Below are 25,732 nucleotides of genomic sequence, written 5' to 3' on the forward strand. Positions count from 1 at the left end.
AGTCCAAAAATAATTCGGCGTATAGAAAGGAATTGAATCTAGGTATCAGGTTACCAGCAGAAGTATGGACTCGACGGGTGAATGAATCAAGCTGTTAACGGTCGCAATCTGGCAGTCAGCGGCGGCACCGGTTATTTTTGGACTCCTACCGACACAACCTGGATTTGCTCCTCACCAGCCGTTCTCCGACCATCTTGGACTCAATTCAATCTGTCCGTCCATTACTACCCTTGTTGTTTGGTTATCCATACTTGCGACCGCATGCCATTCCATTAACACAAATTCCTCGTGTTACATGAATCCCTTGTGTCTCACGCAACCTCTTCAGGATGCCTTTCCCTTGGTCAGATTCATTCTGACCTAAGGTTACCTCGCAACCACCACAGCACTGACCAAATTCCAGTAACCCGGTCCTGATGATACCCTGAAATTGTACAGGTTGAAACGCCGTCAACCATTCAGAACATTCATGGGCTTTATTGTGGTTTCTTAAAACAGCTGAATCTTTTTATGAATTACCTGTTGAATGTTTCGTAACCATAAACTAAATTGTTTCTTGCACCGTTTTTGCTGTTACCTCACCTTTGTCACGTGTCGTCGGCGCCTTTCACCCTCTCCACAAGCAAATATGTGCACACAAACGTTTGGGTTACACTTGCATATGTAATGTAGTGCTGATATAACTACTTCCACTTAAACAGCTCACTTTACATGGTTCTCGTTCATTATTGTGGTCTCCCTTATTTCTCTTTGTGTGACATTGAATTGTTTCCCTTATGTACTTGTCTAACTTAATGATTTTCGGTTGCGACATTGTCACTGTCACGAAGCGGAGCTTCCTGACTTAGACGAACTCCCTGACTCGGACGGACGGGGTGTCCTTGCTAATGCCTCTTCCTTTCCACCCCGTCCGCAGGATCCTTTGGACGTTTCCTGGATCTCCCCGGCTCTGCCTCAGGGGAGTGTACCTCTGTATCCGGACCCTGTGACGCTAGGGGCATGTCCACCTGCACTCGCCCAATCAGGTCAGACGACGTCACCCGATACTGACCAACCGGAGGAGGCGGGGGCGTTTAAGGAAGCTCCGTTCTGGATTGCCGGCGCGAAACCTTCGGAACGCCAGTTGGAACACGAGGAGGACGCCACGGAGGAAGACGGAGCCGCTGTCGTGGAACCGCTGCTGGGACCCCTGAAACTGAGTGACGACAAGCCAGGAGGCCAACGATACTACGAGCCGCCCCGCCACACTTCCAGGGGAGAAGTGTGGCTCCACAAGGTACGGGGGCGTTTTCAAGGGTTGTTCAAATCACGGGGTGGGACGGGGTAGTCTGAGGGTGGTCACTACCGTCGTATCTTGTCGGCCGCCTACACTCCCTGACTGATAGGTTTGGTGTTAGTAACCTGGTGAACCCTCACTACCCTACCCTCCTCCCACATTTGTATATGTCGAGCCCAGCCCCTAACGTGGCTGTTTTTCTTTCCTTTTCTCCGAGTGCACTCCAGCCCTGTGGTCAACTCCCGCTTCCTCAAGACCGGAACCGAAGACCCGGACCCTTCCCCAAAGGAGAGGACCCTCGTGCATTGTTTGTTTCCCAAGAGACTGTCCTTATTATCCCTGAACTTATCTCGGTGTTGTTAAACCGAATAAAAAGAGTTACAGACCTGCTTCAACTCGTGACGATTCTCATTCTACCGTCCCCGTTCCCCACACACTTTGTTAAACATTCTAAACAGATTAAATGGGTTTGCCTACATTGAACCGCACATCTCAAAAGTTGTGCCAATTGTAATATGAACATCAGTCAGTAAAGCAAATGCAACTATGGCTAGGGTGCTCGTAAGGTATATGACACCTACCCACCAAAGTGTCCTTCAATCCCGGAATCAAAAAGACCCTGGGTTACATATATACAAACAAAATACCTCAGCACACCAATATCATTATTTCCAGTATAGGTAATATGAGTGTTGCTCCAAACACTTTGTGAGGTCTCAATACCCTATATAATTCAGTCCGAAAAAGTCTCAAGAAGAAATAAATAGGTGATCCAAACAAGTCTTCATAAGTCGAAGTCTGTTTTAATTTCACAAATCACAAGCAGACGACAGCAGCCGACGCGCGTTTCGCCCACAGGGCTTTTTCAAGGCTGCAAATAAGATATTTATACATGTCCATCAAGAAATCATTCGTTCCAATCTGGTTGAAACATTAGTGTACTTCAAGTGAGCATGCAAGATTTCTAGTGATTCATACTGGTCTACCCAGTAGTTATACCGTATACATATCGATTACCAATTTTATAAATGTGCAAAACACCCTTGTGAACCAGATCTCCCAGAAACCATCTATCTATATTGGTGGAAACATTACGCACGGATATGTCTAAAAATATAGTAAAGAGAATGGCGAATTGAGTTATTGATAGTTGCAAACTGAATAAAATCGGGCCATATTTCAATTTATTCCATATGGTCTTTTGTAATTTAGTACTTTTTTATGGCAAAATGAGGAGCACATTGCATAATACCCATCACCTGGTGCAGAAGAGTACACCCGTGATGTTTCTCACCTTGTTGTTTTTATTCCTCCCTCTCTCCAAGCAATAGTGATATAGCTCCTATGTGGATGTAGAATATATCCAATATTTATGATAAACTTTCTTTTCCGTAGTGACTGCTCGCAAGCAAGAACTCCTATATTTCACTCTGTAAAGGTGATATTAGGATTGATTATTATATGTATTAGTTGGTGTTGATTCAAAATTCAACTATTGTACCATAGCCTATGCAAATATTGTTGTTAGATAGTATGCAGCCATAATAACCGATTCTAGGACAATTTGTTTTACACAAAAATAATTAGCTGAGCCGCAAAAAATAGGAAAAAACAAAATTACATGCATACTGGAGTTTAAAAAGATTTCACCTTACCGATATTATGGTAAGTATCGCCCCAATGTGTGAGACACATTCGTCCTATTTCGAATTTTAAAATTCCATTTTGAAGTTCAATTCCATCCGTACAAAGAAATTAGTTATTCCATCGAATCGTGATAAATCCAACGGTATGCTTCAATGCATACGGCGGAATTGTAAGCAAAGGGGAGAAAGAAAAACAAATAGTATATATAAAAAAACGAAATATAAGAGCAATGTGCAACGATTGTGAGATACTGCAATGCTCTATATTATAGGTTAAGAACACTTTGTGTGGGCGCTACAACGTTTTACAAATTAGTCATTGGACTCTCATGTGAATACCCGATTTGTTAAGCGACCCTAAGTAAAATAGACCGTAGTCCATAATAAAAGCGTCACCCATGCTCTTATTTACAGAGTTCATGGGTCTTAGAAAAATGTTATCGAAGAATAAAAAACACAGACTTCCGTTCTGCAGAACAGCGTTTTTATAAACTCTAAACATCATGCCTGCAGCCAATAGTTAATACTAGCGCGGAAATGAGAATTCTGTATCTCTCCCACAGTAAGGGGAGATAATTTAACTCTATATCTTCATCGTATTCTTACCTTCTTGTTGTCCGAAAAAGCAGCGTGTCGCGCCCACTCGTGTTCGTTTTGCAAATGCAGTGCCAGCTCAAAGGTCCCGCTATTAATACGTAATGATCGACCGCCTTCCATTTCATAGACATAGAAACGTGGCTGATCCACACATATCGTATCGTTTAGCCTATAGTAGCGGTCGCCATTGTAGAACATGTTTATTCTATTATGTTCAGGTTTAAAGCCCGCACCTTTTGGTCAGAAAAAACCTTTCGATATTATCAAACATACTGATTGTGTCATGTTTTTGTCAGCTAAAAAATATCAAATGTGAAAAAAGTATTCCGAATAAATGAAGAAAAAGAAAAAAAGAATTTTGTGGTTTTATTATTTGCAGATAAAGCTTAACCACATTGAAAACTAACCTGTGTAGGTGAGTTGTTTTGATGGGGCTTAACGTTTACCTAGACGACGAATACCAGGACACGGAACTCCTGGTATTCGTCGTCTATGTTGGTGGAATTTTATTGGAATAAAGGAACTAAGAATGTCTATGTTACAAACGTTAAGCCCCATCAAAACAACTCACCTACACAGGTTAGTTTTCAATGTGGTTAAGCTTTATCTGCAAATAATAAAACCACAAAATTCTTTTTTTCTTTTTCTTCATTTATTCGGAATACTGTTTTCACATTTGATATTTTTTAGCTGACAAAAACATGACACAATCAGTATGTTTGATAATATCGAAAGGTTTTTTTCTGACCAAAAGGTGCGGGCTTTAAACCTGAACATAATAGAATAAACATGTTCTACAATGGCGACCGCTACTATAGGCTAAACGATACGATATGTGTGGATCAGCCACGTTTCTATGTCTATGAAATGGAAGGCGGTCGATCATTACGTATTAATAGCGGGACCTTTGAGCTGGCACTGCATTTGCAAAACGAACACGAGTGGGCGCGACACGCTGCTTTTTCGGACAACAAGAAGGTAAGAATACGATGAAGATATAGAGTTAAATTATCTCCCCTTACTGTGGGAGAGATACAGAATTCTCATTTCCGCGCTAGTATTAACTATTGGCTGCAGGCATGATGTTTAGAGTTGATAAAAACGCTGTTCTGCAGAACGGAAGTCTGTGTTTTTTATTCTTCGATAACATTTTTCTAAGACCCATGAACTCTGTAAATAAGCGCATGGGTGACGCTTTTATTATGGACTACGGTCTATTTTACTTAGGGTCGCTTAACAAATCGGGTATTCATATGAGAGTCCAATGACTAATTTGTAAAACGTTGTAGCGCCCACACAAAGTGTTATTAACCTATAATATAGAGCATTGCAGTATCTCACACTCGTTGCACATTGCTCTTATATTTCGTTTTTTTATATATACTATTTGTTTTTCTTTCTCCCCTTTGCTTACAATTCCGCCGTATGCATTGAAGCATACCGTTGGATTTATCACGATTCGATGGAATAACTAATTTCTTTGTACGGATGGAATTGAACTTCAAAATGGAATTTTAAAACTCGAAATAGGACGAATGTGTCTCACACATTGGGGCGATACTTACCATAATATCGGTAAGGTGAAATCTTTTTAAACTCCAGTATGCATGTAATTTTGTTTTTTCCTATTTTTTGCGGCTCAGCTAATTATTTTTGTGTAAAACAAATTGTCCTAGAAACGGTTATTATGGCTGCATACTATCTAACGACAATATTTGCATAGGCTATGGTACAATAGTTGAATTTTGAATCCACACCAACTAATACATATAATAATCAATCCTAATATCACCTTTACAGAGTGAAATATAGGAGTTCTTGCTTGCGAGCAGTCACTACGGAAAAGAAAGTTTATCATAAATATTGGATATATTCTACATCCACATAGGAGCTATATCACTATTGCTTGGAGAGCGGGAGGAATAAAAACAACAAGGTGAGAAACATCACGGGTGCACTCTTCTGCACCAGGTGATGGGTATTATGCAATGTGCTCCTCATTTTGCCATAAAAAAGTACTAAATTACAAAAGACCATATGGAATAAATTGAAATATGGCCCGATTTATTCAGTTTGCAACTATCAATAACTCAATTCGCCATTCTCTTTACTATATTTTTAGACATATCCTTGCGTAATGTTTCCACCAATATAGATAGATGGTTTCTGGGAGATCTGGTTCACAAGGGTGTTTTGCACATTTATAAAATTGGTAATCGATATGTATACGGTATAACTACTGGGTAGACCAGTATGAATCACTAGAAATCTTGCATGCTCACTTGAAGTACACTAATGTTTCAACCAGATTGGAACGAATGATTTCTTGACGGACATGAATAAATATCTTATTTGCAGCCTTCAAAAAGCCCTGTGGGCGAAACGCGCGTCGGCTGCTGTCGTCTGCTTGTGATTCGTGAAATTAAAACAGACTTCGACTTATGAAGACTTGTTTGGATCACCTATTTATTTCTTCTTGAGACTTTTTCGGACTGAATTATATAGGGTATTGAGACCTCACAAAGTGTTTGGAGCAACACTCATATTACCTATACTGGAAATAATGATATTGGTGTGCTGAGGTATTTTGTTTGTATACTTTGTTAAGCATATTTGCCCCGGTCTCAACTGGGTGAAAGAGTTTTCTCCTATGTTTGTTGGCACAAATAAATAAAGACATGAAGGTGAAGTTGAAGGTAAAAGCATTTATAGAGCGCGCTAACACCAGGTGGTTTCATGGCGCTATGATCAGATTTTAAGCGGAAAGGATAAAGGTAGAGGAAGAACTAGGACAGTTATTGCGAAGGGAAAGCTAAAGAAAAAAGATGAGTTTTAATACTAAGCTCTGTGTGTGGCATAGCAATTGGCGGATACCCAGGCTGGGGAAGACCCTACACCAAGTATAAATGACAACAAATGCCCAGAAAGAAACTGCTCATTTCCAAAATACATTAGTTGCTTTACAGTTTCGGAGTACGGACGCCACATACTTGATATGGCATGTTAATATATCACTATTTTGGTAAACAGATAGTTCCAGAAAAATCTACTTCATAATGCATTCTATTGGTTAAACTATGCATAACTAATTAAGGAAACAAACTAAGGGGCAGATCTACAAGGAAGTGCAGCAGCGTGGCACCGCAAGCCCTTTGGCTGCGCCACGCTGCAGCACTTCCGAAGCACAGGAATGCAACATATTTACAAAAATATGTAGCATCTCTGTGCTTCTCCCTGCGCTGGAGCACAAACTGCAGCAATGCGCAGGCACCCTTGCACCACGATGCCTGTGTCGTGGGGAGATTGTTTTGGGCAGGAAGGGGCACCTTCCTGCACAAAAACAATACCTACAGGCATTTTCCTCTATCAATGAGTGCTGCAGAATGCAGCACGCATTGAAAGAGGAAATAATGAGGAGTAATTAAAATATTTCTTCTTGTTGCGCCTCGCTACGCCAGCTCTAGGGCGGCGTAGCATTCAGACACATCTCCAAACATACGATTTATCGTAAACCTGGAGATGTGTCTTGTTCCATGGGTGTTACGTGGGAACACCCACAGCAACACCCATGGAACGCCCCTTCAGCGAGGGTGGAGGGACCGTATTTACAAGGAGAGGAAACTTCACGCAGGGTGGCTTTTCCTGTCCTTGTAAATATGAAGAAGCCCCCTGCGCCACCAGTATGTCACGAAAAGTGACATACTGGTGGCGCGGGGATCTTGTAAAACTGCCCCTCACATTTTATGCAAAACAGAAATAAAATGACTTGTTCAACTAATAATGACATTCATGAAACAATGTCAGAAACCTTAAGAACTTAAAAATAAAGGGACACCACGTATTGTATTTCTTCCTCAACAGAGCACACTGAAAGAAACTTATTTTCAATAATTTGAACGTGTACCCTTATTCTGCAAACGTGAATAGCCGTTAATGCAGGCTAATTGAGACCTAGTCATGCTAACAAAACCCTGTCTAAATCAAGCATTATTTCTAATCAATAAAAACTTGCCTAAAATTACTTGTCGCATTTGCAAAGGGACAAACTGGTCTGTAGGGAGAGAGTGCGAAGTGCAATACTGACCAGATCTGGCATCCATTCATGGGTTAATATTTGTACAATGTAATTTATAATCCGTTTTTAAGTGCTTAATGATAAAGTTTCACTCCAGGATCATATGCTAATGATTCCATCTTTTCTTTTTTCCAAGTGTACTAGGCCATGCTTGTGTAGTCTAAGATGAGTCCAATAGGCCTTGTTTGCTTTCCAATATCTACATTGAGCTATGGAAGGAGCGACTGCTTGTTGCTTAAATCTAGATCAAACGTCAGCCCATTTAATGTTGCCAGTCTGTGAAGGCTTTTCTTCCTTAAGTACAATTTCCCTTTTTGCTTGTAAATTAATATTGGTCTTAAAGTGTTTCAGGGTGAGAGGCGTATATGTTTTTAATGGGCTATGCCAACGTTCTTATTGACAGAAAGCAAGTTGAGCTCATGGGGGCGCATTCATATGGAATGGGCTGCAGTCAGGAGATAAGTACCAACCGTAAAAGGGCAAGGTAGGGGGTGGGAGCTGGAGGGCCTGGCCATCAGGCAACCCTATAAACTAGGCTACAAGGTTCTAAATGAAAAAATAGGGGCAGTGAGCATGGAGCTCTTCAATCTCAGGCACGACATGTGAAACCTTTTGACGTGTAGGACCGAGGTGGTGCAACAAATGTTGACACTCTAGGGTGAATTGAGCCCAGAGCTCAAACAACTAAAAAGGCTGCAGATGCTAACAGACTCCCTGACGATAAGGGCAGAAGATGCTGAAGGTGGATTCAGCCAGAACAATCAGTCGTTTGTGAGCCTACTGGAGGGTTCTGAGGGACCAGAGCCATTGCCTTCCTCACAGACTGTTCAGGTCCTGCGTGGCGTCGTCCGACCTGTCGCCTTATTTCATTCTTGAGAGGACAGTCACCTAAGCTCCTGCTGGGGCTCTCCCGTCCCCTCATAAGGGTTTTGACCTATACTGAGAAAGAAGTCATCCTAAGACAGGTACGGCAGCATCTGGATCTGCACTGCTCCGTGGCAAAAGTTATGCTTTTCCTGGACTTCACCACAAAAGTACAAATCCAATGGAAGTCATTCCTGGGGGTGAAACAAAATTGACATACTATCCAGCTTCAATATAATATACTTTATCCAGCCTGCCTGAAGATCCTGTTTCAAGGCAAGTCGTACTTTTTGACACCCCAGAATGGGCATAGGACTGGCTGGAGATAAGGAAATTGTCAAACAAAAATTAAGGTTAACCAAAGACCGCCCATGGTAGGGTGGAGCCGTGGAAGGGGGAACCCACAAATTTGCAGGCACTCTAAAGATGTGAGATAAGAAACATCACAGTTTCAGGGCCAGAAGGGTACGCAGAGGTAGGAAATCTGCATTGGTGGGCTCTGACTTGGGGGGTGGGGGGGGAGGAATTGGGAATGTGAGTATTGTGAGTCAGTTTAACACAGTACAGGCACAGCACATGCTTTAAGGGTGACTATGCCCTTCCAGACTATCCGCCAGGACACAGTCAAAGAGCCTTGGGATGTCAATGGCCTGAAAGACAAGGTTAAAAGGGAGATGATACTGCACCAGGCCAAAGCGCTGTTCCCCACAGCGCTCCTACTTCAGGAAACCCACCGCCTTGGAAGCAATTTTGCTTTATTGCTCTGCTTTGGGTACAACAGGGCCTATCATGCAGGGTTCACGCGGGGCTCCCGGGTCGCTGCAACTTTGCTGCACAGTTCATTCCCGCTAGTGGTGTCCAACACCTTTGAAACCCCCCTGGGGCGTTTTATCAGGATCTGAGACTCAGTCGTTGGTACACATGGTTGATCTTTAGTGTGTATGTCCCAAATGCCCTGGAAGAACAAACCCTGGCTGGTCTTACGAGGACCAAAGCTGATTTCAATAGCATCATGCAGGCCTCCCTAGACACGAAAGACACATGAAACACAATGAGGACAGCTACAATGAGTAGCTGGGTAGACTCGCTAGGGCTGCATGATGTATGGAGACATCTACATCAGGGTTCCAGAAAATGCACATATTACTCACACCCCCACGCCTCTAATTTCAGATTAGAATATATAGTTGTTTCGACGATGGATCTTCCGGGGATCGAAAACGCTATCATTCACCCATGTGCGGTTTCAGACCATTTCCCAGTTGAGGGAGACTCCACCCTGGTGGCTTGCAGACACAGGCTTCTGCAGGTATGTCGGAGAGGGGATAGAGGTCTACTTCAAGCTCAATGCCTCCTCAAACCTGTCCCATGCTAATTTCTGGGAAGTCATGAAGGCAGTAATCCAGGTCAAAATATTTCTTACATAGTAGGTAAAATACGAGAGAGAGGGAAAGAATGTTGATCCCTAGATAGTCAACTCCAAACCTTAGAGACCCAACAAACCTCCTCCACAGCGGAGGAAGAGCTACAGCAGCCAAAAGCCATCAGACTAGCACTAAAACAGAAGCCAACCGAAAGCTTGTGAGCGGCACTGATAGCAACACAAAATCAGATATATGAACTTGGAGATAAATCAGGGAAACTAATTTATTGACTAGCCGCCAAAGAGGGAACCATCAGACTGGTGCCAAGCCTGAGTGCGAGAAATGGGGAAATGCTATAAAAAAGCCCAAGGTGTGCAGAGGCTTTCACAGTCTACTATGAATTCCAACACAGCTCTCACGCTCCCACAGCGCTGGAATCCTCCATAGGGTATACTTTACACCCCACGGACTATGGAAAACGGGTTGGACCCCCAACACTGAATGCCTCAAATATGGAGCCCCCATAGGTGACTGGATAAAGTATGGAAATGCCTGAACCAACAAGCCAATTGGGATAGAATCCTCCCAACACTGAAAGAGGTAATAGGTTTATTGCTAGGGAGTGACAGCTGTGTAACAAAACCTTAGTAGGCCCCTGCAAGGGTTGATGAAGGGGCGCTCTACAATGCCAACCACCCTGTAGAAGTGCTTCACCATTGCCACCTGCATCCACATGACATCAGCAGGAGTGTCCAAGATAGGTTTAGCATCAAAGACAAAAAAGTTATCCTTGTGGGATGGGCATGCTCTACATACAAGCACACTGAAAACCAAGCTGTAGTCATAAGTTTTATTATAATTAGGGCTCCCGGTTTTATGGTATTTCTTTTTTTAACATTCCATCTGTAATTATCCAGATTTATTTTTGGGCCATTTCATCTGTATCCACATTATTTTTTATCGCAAGCAAAAAGAAAAAAAGACACTTCAGCTAGTATTTTCCCACAATTATTTAAATTGACATGCATATTTTTTCGGCTGAATCCATAGTGGGAAAGAATAGGCAGCCTGGCAAACTCTCAGTTTTGTGAAGGATATGTTCAACCCCTGGAATATAGTTTACAATCCCTAATGTCTTCCCTTCCCAGTCAAGACACTGAATAGTAATATTTCCTTCAGAAATCAGGGTAAAGGATAAGATACAGGAGACGCTGGTTTCGAATGGCAAACACCACAGCTTTGGACCTTCAGAGAACTACTGCTTGCTAACAATGACAAAGCAAGAATAATGGGCATTGTCTTTAGGAAACGTTTCTTCAAAAACAAATGTAAAGCATTTAAGACACATCAGTCTTGTGCTTCACCCTCCACTCAGTACACAAAGTCGGTAATCAGCCCAAGTATTACCAGAACTCTGAGGAGAAGGAGCATATAACTGCAGAAGCGAAGTAGTTACTTCATGCTAATTGGAGGGCCCATAAGCTAGACGGCAATCAGCAGGTAGATGGCGGTATTGAAGATGCCGCCAAGAACTCAATAGCAGGCAACACCAAGGATCATACAGAAGTCCTATATGGTAAGAAGGTAGAACAAGCATTTACAATGCAATGGTCTCAGCATTATTAAAGGTAGAGCTATTGGCATTGGTCATGATTTTTAAAAAAATAATAATAAATAAATGGCATCGTCATTTACATTGCCAATAGCTTCATCGCTTGCATATGCGAGACCTATTGGATTAGCACCCACACACAGAGTAAGTAGTAGAGTGAGAAGTTGATAGTGAGGAGGAGAGAGTTATTAGTAAAGAGTATTAGAGAGCGCATCAGAGCTGTGTGAATAATAACAGCTGTGAGCCCATGCCTGAGGTGCATCATCAGAGCTGTGTGAATAAAAGCTGTGAGCCCGTGCCTGAGGTGCATCTGAGCCCGTGCCTGAGGTGCATCATCAGAGCTGTGTGAATAATAACTGCGTCAGCCCCGTGCCTGAGGTGCATCATCAGACTGCGTGAATAATAACAGCTGTGAGCCCGTGCCCCCCCACCCCAACATTTTATGACATCTCTGCATGCATAAGACTCTCTGTGCACTATGTATGTATCCACGTGTCCTGCGAAATAGATAATGTCAATTTGGCTAGCTTAAAGTGCAGGGTCAGGGAAATAACATGCCCTCCACTCTGATGGAAGCTGAGTTGAATGCCATTGCGAGGTAGCTATGGTACTGTGCTCGGAGAAGAATGAGGGCACTCGGAGTGAAGGGGAAATATTGTTTACAGGGTTGTGGGCTGGGGGTAAGGGAGCTTGGGCAAGCAGGAAGAATGGGTTCTGTACTGTGTGCGTGTTTGAGTGTATGGCAGGGTGTTGTAGTATCAAGTGTGTACCAAAATGGGTAGACTTACTTGTGTGCAGCTAGTACTGATGATGAGGCGAAGGTGTACTATGATGTAAGGTAAGGTGGGTGAGCCAACAAGTTATCGGGGAGGGGGGGGGTGGGTGGGGAGGGGTCGAGCCACAGGACAGAGACCTTACACAAGCCGAGCCCAGTAGATGTTTGCGATGAAAACAATGCAACAAAACGCGTAAAATCTGCAGTCTCTTTAAAGTGAAAAAAGCCACAGTTCTTTAACATACGGCAGCTTTGACATTAAAAAGTCTGGTTACAAATTCATCAAGAGGGAATGAAAACACTCTAGACGAGGAAAGGGTGTTGTTCAGAAACGGATTCAAAGTCTCACTCAATGATTACGTAACATCCTAATACAAGTGGGTGCGATCTTCAGAACAATCCTTGAAATCTGACAACCCTAGGAGTAGCCACAAATAAGTTATGTGTATTTATTTACTCTTACAAAGAGCACTTGGCCATGGCACTCAACGCACTGTAATGTCTGCCCCGGTCCTGAGATCACGTTCCTTGGCATGCCTACTGGTCTGATCCATAAAGAATTGGTAGACCTGTGTAAAATTGTGGTTATGTCAGTACAATCTTGTGCAATTGCCAAATGAAATATTAAGCGAAATGTGCAAAATTTTCAGCATTTCATATAATGCAAAAAGTGATTCTGACCCACGGGTCAAATGCAAATGTGGTGCAGGGGTGGTGCGGGCCTTTATCTGTATACCTTGTCTGGTCTGGGTATGTGTGTTATCGGCATGCGCGCCTGTATGAGCATTAGTGTGCTTGCCTCTGTGTGCCTTTTGTGTAGATTCACATGTGTATATCTTTTGTAGTTTGGTGTCTAAACATATGTGCGTGGTCTGGAGTTTATGGACGCTGTGAGTTTGTCTTGATGCATGTGGTTCGGCGTGTGTGGCTGGTGTGTGAGTTTTGCAGTCCAGTGTATGTGGTGTATGTAAGGACTAGTGTATAGTTGTTGTGCTTTGGAGAGTTTGATATGTGTTGTGGTTCAGCGTGTGGGAGGTTGTGTGCGATTTAGCGTGTGACTGCGCGGCCGGTGCACTGGTGCTGTTTGGTGTGTGTGTATTGTTCAGAGTGTGGGAGAGTTAGTTGGAGGCAGGGCAGGGCCGGGTCACTTAGGCGGCATGAAAATAAATAATAACAAGAGGGAGGGGGGGCCCTTACTCACCGGGCTCTCTTTAGCGCTGCTCTTCGGCGAGGGCTGCGCCCTCCTCTTCACCCGGTCCTGCTCCTGGGGGCCGGTTGCTGGTAGTGGCGGCGGGCGGGGCTCTCTTCCTAGAGCCCCGCAGGGGAGCCAGCACGGTTCTTCTGTCCGGACACCGGAAAACGACCAGGCCCCGCCCACGTCTTCACGGAGTCTGCCTGGCTTCCTGTCTCATGGGCCGGGCCGCCAATGGCAGCGCGGCCCTGAGCAGGGAGGCGGGCACAGCGTCTCCTCCACGATCCCCGGGGCCGGCGGTGAATTATTTTCCTAAGTACACCTTACCATGACATCAATATATAGGGCTAGAGAGGGTACAATATCCTTCTTAATGTAGAGGGCCAGTGAAGGCTAATTAACACAGATCGTGAGCAATAGTAAGCAACGGATGCACTGGCTTCTGAAAGTTTTCGGATTTAGGGGCGTGTTTTGCTGTCCTGAGTGACGGGCGATGTCACTGTCTAAAGAACAGCAAAACTTACGCCCCCAAATCCAAAAAAGACGCAGCCTATTCGGAGGGACGGCTCTCTCCTCTAATGGCTGGACTCCATTTAGGAAGCCAGCCAATAGGAGAGAGCCAAAAGCAGAGGCGGGACTAATAGTCCCACTAAGTAACATAAAATCTCGGACTTATTACCGAGACCTAAAAAGGGATGGGGAACCATGAAAGCGGAAAAAAACTAAGTTTAAAGAACAGAAGGCCAAGTGACAAATGAATACGGCAGTAGAAAGCCAAAACAACAAGCCACATTACCAGGCACCTACCGGGTGAATGCGAGATGTTTATATTCTAGTTCTGCCTTGCTTTCCCGGTATACTCCACCCCTAACCCGAAGTGTACCAATGGGTGGCTACTAAATATTACAGTCTCCAGCTTTCCATGAATGACCTCTCTCTGGTTCCTAAGCAAAGCCTTAAAACCCCCACCCTCGCAGAAGATCGGATGACGACAAAGCAGCCTGTGACCTTGCTTCCTGATGCTGCTTGATATTCCTGACAAACACACCTGAAGTAAAGTCTACTCTATTTTAAAGAATGGCTTAAATATTACAGTTAATTTCATCAGTCTGTATTACATTGATTGCAAGTGATCAATTCTTGAAATCATTTACTCAACGCTTGCTAAGTAAAATAAGTCATCCTAACTGACCGGCACACCGCTCAGTCAGCCTCACTGCCCCACAGCGGCGCATGCTCACTGAGAGATGCAGCCAGGCTTTATACGGATAGCTGTTGTATGCATGTCTGCCCGCTGTGCCCTGCCTCCATCAATCTCCTTCCCCCTCTCATACAAAAGGTTGCTCGGGCCACAACCGATGACCTGGGGTGTTTTCACACTGCTTAATAGACATCAGCTGCTTGCACTGCTCCAACAATTTACCTTGCATGAGCACCACAGCGAGGGGTGCTGCAGGGTCTTTGCAGACATGGCGTTCCTAGCTGTACTTATTCACCCCTCTCGAGGGTGGTAGTTTGAGGGCAGCAGTTTCAGATTTCTTTTGTAGCCCCTGTGCGCCTCTGAAACAGATTTCATAGAGGAGCACAGAGGCGGCAGGACATTTGTTTTGTCCGTTTTTTCCCGTTTCTATATAAAAATACAGACAAAAACCGAAAAGTTTTCCATCTGTATTTATATGTAAAAATCTGTTTAAACGGAAAACCGGGAGCCTTAATTATAATATTATTATTTTTATTAGCAAAATATAGTGAGTGAATGTTTCCATCCCTGACGTCTAAATAGGGGAGTAGGTTTGTAAGGCATGTACAGAAGCAAATTAAATCTAGTCACCAAAAGGTGAAGATTAAGCAAGTTATTTCTATTTTGGCAGATCAAGTTAAGCTACTGTAAATTCGCAGAGCTCCCACTCTATGAGAAAGACAATTCCCCTTTCCATTTAATGCCTTATTTTGAGAGCCCAGGTGCAGTACGGGTTTATCTGTGACTTAATGCCCCACCCCCGAAGTTCACTTCTAGCGACCCCAATGATAGTCTGGCTAGTGATATTTTAAAAGGGGAAACCACATTTACAACGCCGGCGGAATCACGTGTTCCGTTACCGTGGAAGCGTTATCACGCTTACCTTTACCACAAATATGTGTGGTAAAGGCTGTCAGAGCTCTAGATTCAAAGCAATGGGCAGGAAAAATAGGAGGAGAAACAGGAAGGAGGGGGAAGGAAGAATCGTGACACAGCATGGCAAGTATGGCCGGGTTTTAGGGGTCTGTGTGGGGGTGGTTGGGACAATTTTTAGGGCTGGGGTTTAGGACTTAGGGTAAGGAGGTTGGGGCAGTTTTTTGGGCTGAGGGTGAGTTTTAGGACTCAGGGCAGGGTCTGGGTTTGTTTTTAGGGTTGGGGTCATTTGCAGGCCTGGAGCTGGGTTTTGGGCTCGGGGGCAGCGGAGTAAGCATGGGCGTAAAATCCGTTCCGCTCGCGGAATTTGCGGATTTTCGGCAAATTCGCAATCCGCGAACTCTCGCGAATTTGCCGAAAATCCGTAAATTTGCACGCTGCAGATTTTTTTTTGCTTGGTGATACAATTTTGCGGCGAGCGGCGTTCACTTACCGTCATTCAGCGTTTGCAGAGTTGTTTTTCTCCATATTTTGCGTGTGCTGCGCCATTTTGGATCTTGCTGCGGGATCCCGCGGGAGTTTGGCGACCGCGATTACGTCATCGCGGCTTGCCACCTTGCACAGCACACATCGCGAGAGTTCGCAATTGCGAACACGTAGATGCGGCGGGCAGCAACAATCTCGCACTCGCGAAATTGCAAAATTTGCAATTCTGCACAAAAATCCACCAGCAAGCAGCATAAACCTTCTGGAAATGATGATTTTTAACAGAATAACTCCTCAGGTTGACATTTGCCTGCACTTTTTTTGGGAAGGAATCCATTTTGGGGGGGGGGAGGAAGAAAGTGCCCCACAGTCTCCAACTTTCTGTTCCTGTCCAGCAGGCTCCTCCCAGTGCTTTCTTCATGTGCTGGTCACTTTCATTTGGACCTTGACCTGGAAGGATTACTTTTTGTGGGTGCTGCTGGATATTTGGATTTGAGGCCTTTTTGACTTTCTTTGGATCACTTTTGGATTAGAAATCAACTTTCACAAGTAAGTTTGTTTGGGGCATTACAGTTGCTGCAACTACAATTTTGGAACTTTTTCAGAACATTAAATAAAATATATTGTGGGTAGCCACAGTATCCAGTAGGGCCAGGGTTAGTTATGGGTGCATGATACAACTGTTTTGTTGAATTTAAACATCATTGAGGCCATGTATGGGCTGGGATTGTGCTTAATTTTGTGTTTTTTGTTGATTTTTTGGGGCTGCTGTTGGGGCCTTTTGCCCAGGGGTAGTGAGTGGTGCATGGACTGAGTCTGCATGTGGGGTCTTTTTAATGTAAACATCCTGGATGGCATTGGATTGTGGTGATTTTTGTGTGTTTTTCGTTTTTTTTGGGGTGTACTGTTGATTTGGACTGGCCATGTGGGTGGTGGTGGTGGCCATCTTGAGTGCTGGTACAGGCAACATGTGCTTGGGGTCCAAGGGGCCATTTTGAAGAGAGGCAGTGTCTGAGGCCTGCACCCATTTTGCCGAGCTTTCATCCATTATGCCCAGGGGTAGTGAGTGGTGCATGGGCCTAGTCTTTCTGTGGGGTGTCTTCTTGAATTTAAACATCATTGAGGCCATGGATGGGCTGGGATTGTGCTGCATTTTGTGTGTTTTTTGGGGCTGCAGGTGTGGCCTTTTGCCCAGGGGTAGTGAGTGGTGCATGGGCCTAGTCTTTCTGTGTGGTGTCTTCTTGAATTTAAACACCATTGAGGCCATGGATGGGCTGGGATTGTGCTGAATTTTGTGTTTTTTGTAGTTTTTTGGGGCTGCTGGTGGTGGGGCCTTTTGCCCAGGGGTAGTGAGTGGTGCATGGGCCTAGTCTTTCTGTGGGGTGTCTTCTTGAATTTAAACACCATTGAGGCCATGGATGGGCTGGGATTGTGCTGAATTTTGTGTTTTTTGTCGTTTTTTGGGGGCTGCTGGTGGGGCCTTTTGCCCAGGGGTAGTGAGTGGTGCATGGGCCTAGTCTTTCTGTGGGGTGTCTTCTTGGATGTAAACACCATTGAGGCCATGGATGGGCTGGGATTGTGCTGAATTTTGTGGTTTTTGTCGATTTTTTGGGGCTGCTGTTGGGGCCTTTTGCCCAGGGGTAGTGAGTGGTGCATGGACTGAGTCTGCCTGTGGGGTCTTTTTAATGTAAACATCCTGGATGGCATTGGATTGTGGTGATTTTTGTGTGTTTTTCGTTTTTTTTGGGGTGTACTGTTGATTTGGACTGGCCATGTGGGTGGTGGTGGTGGCCATCTTGAGTGCTGGTACAGGCAACATGTGCTTGGGGTTCAAGGGGCCATTTTGAAGAGAGGCAGTGTCTGAGGCCTGCACCCATTTTGCCGAGTTTTCATCCATTATGCCCAGGGGTAGTGAGTGGTGCATGGGCCTAGTCTTTCTGTGGGGTGTCTTCTTGAATTTAAACATCATTGAGGCCATGGATGGGCTGGGATTGTGCTGAATTTTTTGTGTTTTTTGTCGTTTTTTTGGGGCTGCTGGTGGGGCCTTTTGCCCAAGGGTAGTGAGTGGTGCATGGGCCTAGTCTTTCTGTGGGGTGTCTTCTTGGATGTAAACACCATTGAGGCAATGGATGGGCTGGGATTGTGCTGAATTTTGGGGTTTTTGTCGATTTTTTGGGGCTGCTGTTGGGGCCTTTTGCCCAGGGGTAGTGAGTGGTGCATGGACTGAGTCTGCCTGTGGGGTCTTTTTAATGTAAACATCCTGGATGGCATTGGATTGTGGTGATTTTTTGTGTTTTTTGGTTTTTTGGGGTGTACTGTTGATTTGGACTGGCCATGTGGGTGGTGGTGGCCATCTTGAGTGCTGGTACAGGCAACATGTGCTTGGGGTTCAAGGGGCCATTTTGAAGAGAGGCAGTGTCTGAGGCCTGCACCCATTTTGCCGAGATTTCATCCATTATGCCCAGGGGTAGTGAGTGGTGCATGGGCCTAGTCTTTCTGTGGGGTGTCTTCTTGAATTTAAACATCATTGAGGCCATGGATGGGCTGGGATTGTGCTGAATTTTGTGTGTTTTTTGTCATTTTTTTGGGGCTGCTGGTGGGGCCTTTTGCCCAGGGGTAGTGAGTGGTGCATGGGCCTAGTCTTTCTGTGGGGTGTCTTCTTGGATGTAAACACCATTGAGGCCATGGATGGGCTGGGATTGTGCTGAATTTTGTGGTTTTTGTCGATTTTTTGGGGCTGCTGTTGGGGCCTTTTGCCCAGGGGTAGTGAGTGGTGCATGGACTGAGTCTGCCTGTGGGGTCTTTTTAATGTAAACATCCTGGATGGCATTGGATTGTGGTGATTTTTGTGTGTTTTTCGTTTTTTTTGGGGTGTACTGTTGATTTGGACTGGCCATGTGGGTGGTGGTGGTGGCCATCTTGAGTGCTGGTACAGGCAACATGTGCTTGGGGTTCAAGGGGCCATTTTGAAGAGAGGCAGTGTCTGAGGCCTGCACCCATTTTGCCGAGCTTTCATCCATTATGCCCAGGGGTAGTGAGTGGTGCATGGGCCTAGTCTTTCTGTGGGGTGTCTTCTTGAATTTAAACATCATTGAGGCCATGGATGGGCTGGGATTGTGCTTAATTTTTTGTGTTTTTTGTCGTTTTTTTGGGGCTGCTGGTGGGGCCTTTTGCCTAAGGGTAGTGAGTGGTGCATGGGCCTAGTCTTTCTGTGGGGTGTCTTCTTGGATGTAAACACCATTGAGGCCATGGATGGGCTGGGATTGTGCTGATTTTTGTGTTTTTTCAACTTTTTGGGGTGTATAACTGATGTTCCTCTGTCTTCCATTGCTTGTAGGTGCACAAGAGAACCGCCAGTGCCAGGAAGAAGTCCTGCTGCGGTGTGTGCAGCACAATGTCACGTGTGGCCACAGACAACTCTGCAACTTGTGCAACTGCAGCCTGCTGTTCAGAGTGACATCTGAAGAAGATGGCCCCAAAAAAAGTTGCCCGTAGCTCCTCTAGCAAGAAAGTTGCCAGTAAGGAGCAGAAGAAGCAAGTGGCGCCACCCACCAAGGAGTCTGGTGTGATGACGACCGCCACATTTTTTTGGGGGAAAAAAAAGTACGCCTGCTGCAGCAGCGGGGTCTGCTGGGGACCAAGCTGGGAGCAGCACCTCCTCTCCATTGGGCTCAGTGCCACCACCACCACGCCAACTTAGGTCCAAGCCCTTGAGTGCTGCAGAGGCAGCCAGTATAGTTGTTCAATCACCACCGACCAGTGATGTTGGCTCATCGCAAGAAAGTAGCAGCAATGTCCCTTAATCAACACAGATTGTTGTAACTCATCTGACGAGTGTTGAACAACCACAGCCGCAACAACAATCACATGTGCAAGTACAAGCCCAAGTACATTTGGAAGGAGAGGCGGCGCAAGGAGAGGAGCAAGCAGAGGTGCATGGAGGGGCACAACAAGTGGCCACAATAGTTTTTCCTCCAGAAGTAGGGGCACATCTGGAAATCGACAATCAAGCCGAGGTATCATTCGAGGAAGCCACTCCTCCTGATGATCATTCATTGTCTTCCACATCCCGAGCAAGGAAAAGATCAAGGGTGTTGGTGTCTACATCTTCTTCAAGCCCACCTCCTTCTGATGATATGGATCTTACTTGGGAACCAGCACCACTGCCGTCTGAGAGTGAGGTTGAGGAGGCACACCATGATCTGACAAAGATAGCTAAGCGTAAAAGGAAGGTCGTCGAAACTCTCATAGTTATGGAGTGTGATGACGCTCAACAAGAAGTGGCGTATCCTCCTGCTGCTGAAGACTCTCACGACGACAACGCAGTCATCATCACTAACGTCACTGAAGCCCCAGCGGGCATGCAGCAAACAGACATTTTGACCCTAGCCCGACAAGCTGCTGAGCGTGATGATGAAGTCGACGAGGAGGCAATGGGAACACCAGAATCATTGATGTTAACTAGTACACCACAACCTACCGCTTACATATTTCTTACTCGCCAGAAGGGACCTCAATTAGTGGTGGTGAAAGAGCACAACATAGTAAAGTTCAGCAATACAAATCCTCCACTTCATCTGGCATTAACAGCACGACCACCACCAGTATCGCCTCCTCCGGCCCCCACAGACATTTCAAGTCCGCAGTTTGACACTTCTTTAGTGTTTCCCAAAAAAGGGAAAACATAGCCATTTGTAGCATTTGTAAGTTTGCAGTTAGTCGTGGTAAGCTTGGTACCAACTATGGGACTGGAGGCCAGAGAGGTCATCTTGAGAGACAGCACGCTGTCCAATGGTTGCGCACCTAAAGGAGATCAAGGAACCCGAATTGCAAGTCGAGAAAACATTGATGTTCCATCTGATGATGACGAGGAGGAAGAAGTGTCACACACTTCACTTACACCCAGTACCCCTGGGAGCCACACTAAGAGTGTGGGACAGAGTGAGACACCAATGCGAAAAAGTTCATCAGCGAGCGTAACTGGGTCGAAGAAGTCATCATCATCCCGTAAAATGGTCCAGGGCAACATTAAAACAATGTTTTTTCAGACACGCCATATGACCGCAACCACCCAATGGTGCGTCTGTATAACACTAAGCTGGCTAAAATGCTAGCGCTGGATCTTCTACCTTTTTCTTTTGTAGAAGGGGTTGGTTTTCTCGAATTAGTGGCAGCGCTCTGCCCTAAATGGAAGGTTCCTAGCCGGTACTATTTTGCCCGAGTTGCGGTTCCAGCACTACATGAAGATGTGCTGGAGGTGATTGTGGCAGCTTTGCAGAAGAGTGCTGTTCACACTATACATCTCACAACAGACATGTGGACCAGTGGCGCAGGCACTGATTACATGTGCATCACTGCACACTGGGTCTCTTTTTCAGGGGTTAAAGCAAAGCTAAACGCAGGTGCTGACCTGGACCAAGTTTTTAAAGCTGCTCGGAAACATGCAACACTAGCCATGTTTGGCTTGGAGAAACGTCATACAGCACAAAACATTTTGAATGAGTTCAACACAAAGGTCTTTCACTGGCTGTCTCCAAAAAAAACGCGGCATTGGTTATGTTTCCACGGATAATGGCGCCAATGTAGTTAAGGCCATGGAACTGGGTGACTATTTCAGAGTGCCGTGTTTGGCGCACTGTATAAACCTGGTTGTTAAAAAATTCTTGGATAAAGAAAGTCCAGCATGCCAGTTAGTGGTCACCTGCCGAAAAATGTGCAACCATTTCAGCCATTCTTTTAAGGCCCGGAAGCATCTGAGGAGCCTGCTACATGAACGTCGAATGCCAGTGAAAGCACTCATCCAGGAGGTGCCAACACGTTGGAACTCAACCTTCTACATGCTTGAGCGTCTGTATGAGCAGTTTACGGTACTCGATCAGTATTTCTTAACAATGGGTAAAGCTGTGAAGGAGGACCTGAGGTTAAATGCGGCGCAATGGGAGCTAGTTAAAAGCCTGACAGACATGCTTCGTCCTTTTGAGTTCTTCACGCGTGCAGTCAGCAGGGAGGAGTGTAATTTGGGAAAAGCTATCCCATTGTTGCGCATGCTGGAGCACAAACTGAAGGCGGTGTCTTCAAAGTTTCAAAACGATGAAGAAAAGCAAGAAGCTTTTGTTTTGGCGGAGAAATTATTAGAGCGCCTACGTGGCGATGAACGTCTTCAAAAGATCCACTCAGAACAGCATTACATTTGTGCTACTATTCTGCATCCACGCTACAAAAAGGCGCTGGCAGGCTCTGCATTATTTCCTTTTAGTGATGAAGATGCTACAAAGTACAAACGTTGGGTAGCCTGGTCAGCCATTAGGTTTGAAAGAGAACGGAAGCAAATTGAAGGAAAAGGCAGTACATCAGCATCAGCAGGCCATCCCCAGTCAGAAGACTCCACTTCTGCACCTGTGGCTGTGGCAGAAGTGACCTCTCAGCCGTTAAAGACACCGGCAACCGCATCATCTGCACCAGACACAACAGAAATATCGGGTGATGAAGAGGATCGGCTAGCTGAGATTGGTTATGGTTCTGAAAAGGTCCGAGCAAAAATTCAGCAAAGTGGAGGAAACGTGGAGAACTTTGAGTCGATGGTGCAGGACTATCTGAATGACTCAACAGAGGTCTATGTTAATGCTGACCCATTGGCGTATTGGCATGGGAAAAAAGAATTGTGGCCAGAGATCTCCCGCCTGGCTATACATTACTTGTCTTGCCCACTCGCAAGCGTGTCTTCTGAACGTGTTTTCAGTGCTGCTGGTGGCATTGTAACTTGCAAACGGACCCGCCTCTCGCCCAAAAATGTGGAGATATTGACAATGATCAAGATGAATGAGCACCTCATACCACCAGATTTCAAAGTGCCAGATCGCACGAAGGAAGAAGACGAGGAGGACAGCAACTTAGATGAGGGAATTTCTTCTGTGTTAGGTGACACTGACCTACTCCTGCCTGATGATTTCGCAGAGTATGAGGACGAACTCTTCTTCCCTGACAGCGAGGCCTGAAAATGAGCCAATGAATTCAGACATTTTCTTTTTCGTACTTATTGACTTTTATTCCTGTGTTTCTGTCTTTCTTTATTTTGCACAAGTTAATATAATTAAAACTTTAACCCCCTGTACTTTTGCTTTTTGGGGGTCTTCTCTACTTGTTTTCGCCTGGGTTGACGGCTCTGGGGCCATTGCTGGGAAGGTCTAATACAACTGGTTTAAACAACATCCATGAGGAAAAAAGGTTTTGACTTTTCGCTTAATGTAGCGTTTTCAGGGGCCTGTTTGGGGGCTTCCTGGTGTTTGTGGGTGGGTTTCGGGGTCTGGGAGCACTACTGGGTATGGATAGTTTAGATAGCAAGAGGTTTGAAGGAAATCCATGGAGGCAGAGGGGAGTTAGGGCCTAGCTGCAGAGCGCGCGCTGAGTGATTTTGGAAATTTTCAGAAAAGTGACTAAGTCCACATTTTTGTACTTTTGCTTTTTGGCTGTTTGGGGGTCTTCTACTTGTTTTCGCCTGGGTTGACGGCTCTGGGGCCATTGCTGGGAAGGTCTAATACCGGATAAAACTGTTTTAAACAACATCCATGAGGAAAAAGGTTTTGGCACTTTTTGTAACTTAGGGTTCGTTAGGGTTAGCCCTAGCTGCAGGATTGCCTGTGTTTGGGTGTTCTTGATTTTTGCAACTGAGTTCTGGGGTTTTAGAGCCCTCGTGGGAATGTGTAATTTTTGTTGCAAGGGATTTGAAGAAAATCCATGGTGGGAAAGGGGGGATTACTTACTCGGTGAGAGGCACTTACTGTTGAAAACATTTAGCCATTTACACTTAAAGGAGAAAATGACACAGACTTAAGTATCAGGGAAACTAACTTACTGTTAAACCACCACCAGACTCAAAACCAGTAGTATGGTGGGAAAGGGGGGATTTGGCATAGTTAAAGAAAGCCTTTGCCACTATTCTTAACTTAGGGCTCGTTAGGGTTAGCAGTATTTCTATTGCATGTGTTTGGGTGGGGGGGTTTTCGAGTCTTGGAGCGATGCTGGCTATGGATACTTTTGCTTGCTTGCAAGTGGTTTGGAAATACAATCCACGGTGGGTAAGGGGGTATTTGGGCCTACTTTTACTTTCAAAGTACGTTTTGTCACCAGTTTTCTGCTAGGCCTCTTTTTTTGAGATCTGATTGGGGGTCTTCTACATTTTTGCGACTGGCTTTAGTAAGGGTCTGGGTGGGAGCACTGCTGGGAAGGTCTAATTTTGTTCTAAAACACAGTTTACAGTACACCTAGCTTGAGGGGAAAGATCCGCTAAATTAATTTGCCCATACTTATTTATCCTTCAAAAGGTGACTCAGACAGAGTACGCACTTTCAAAAATATTGTACTGTCTATTTGGAAAATCAAAGTGTGACTTTTTGCACTACACAGCGTACATACCGTGCAGTGGCGGTGCGTCCATTGGGGGCGTTGGGGCAACGCCCCACTAGCCATGGACGACCGCACTGCAGTGCCAACATGCATTAAAAAATGTTTTTTTTGTAAATAGCGGCGCGCACTGACTCAAGCGCACTACCGGCCCGACAGAATCGGGCATCTTTAAGGAAGTGGGCCGGTGGGCGGGGCTGCGGCGCACAGGCAGCCAGAATAGCGTATGACACTCACACACACTGCGCATGTGAAATCCAGGAGAAGGCAATACTAAGACTGGCCCGCGCATGCGTACACTGGTACACCTTCCCTCCCCCCCCCTCCATATCACCCAGACACACAGGCAGGGACCCGGTGTCCCGGGCACAATATGGGCAGATAGTAGGCTGCTCGTAGCCAATCCTGGCGCAGTGGCGCTGTGCCAGGATTGGCTGCTGCAGCAGGATGGTGGCGTGCTGCATTTATAGTGATCAGTCGTCGTTGTTGTTGTTGTGTGCCTGCCTGCCTGCCTACATCTACTACGGACAGACCGGACCGCCTGGTGCTTTAAGTGAGTTCTCCTGTCTCCTGTCTACTGCTGCTGCATCGGTCGGAACGGAAGACATACATCGAGGACTCGGAGCAGACCACCAGAGAAAGAGAAGTTCCAGATAGTCGACGTCACGGTCACCACCACCATCGCGATCCACGTACGTTTTTTTTACTGTGCTAGGTGAGGCCAGGCCTCCTCTGACCTCTGCCAGTGCCAGTGCCATCCCTAAGTTAACCAGTCACAGTCAGTGCTATGCTATTTGCAACCCCGAGAGTTAAGTGTAGAAAGGGTTAGGGTTGTACTGTTGGATCCGTTTCCAGAGCCATAGTACAATGCATCCCAAGACACCAGAGGCAAAAAAACTTCAAAGAAAACGTTTAAAGTCGAGTAGATCCTACCGGCTGCATGGCAGGGGCCTGACACTTAGAACAGAGTCTTATCATTGCAAATACGTTGTTTGTGTTATAATGTTAATACACTAATTCAGTTTGCGCTAATTTCACTATATTACTTATTCTTACACTTTTTTTAACAAGCAATTGCAATTTTAGGCTATATTAGGCTTGTAACTGATACGTAATACATTTACTTTATCTAGCCGTCGGAAAGATCAGAGGCAACAGTACAGACGCATAGAAAAAAAATCGTAACCAGTATTGCGGGTCTATTGAAGGTTTGTCATTATGTGGCGAAATGTGGGAAATAAATAAATACACTTTTCATTTTTTAAAAGCTCCCCGAGGCTTGCCGTTTCAAATGCACAGATGAATGTGGACTAATGACAGTAAAGGAGCCCT

The sequence above is a fragment of the Lissotriton helveticus genome, chromosome 9 (assembly GCF_964261635.1).
Source record: "Lissotriton helveticus chromosome 9, aLisHel1.1, whole genome shotgun sequence".
In the NCBI taxonomy this organism is placed as follows: domain Eukaryota; kingdom Metazoa; phylum Chordata; class Amphibia; order Caudata; family Salamandridae; genus Lissotriton; species Lissotriton helveticus.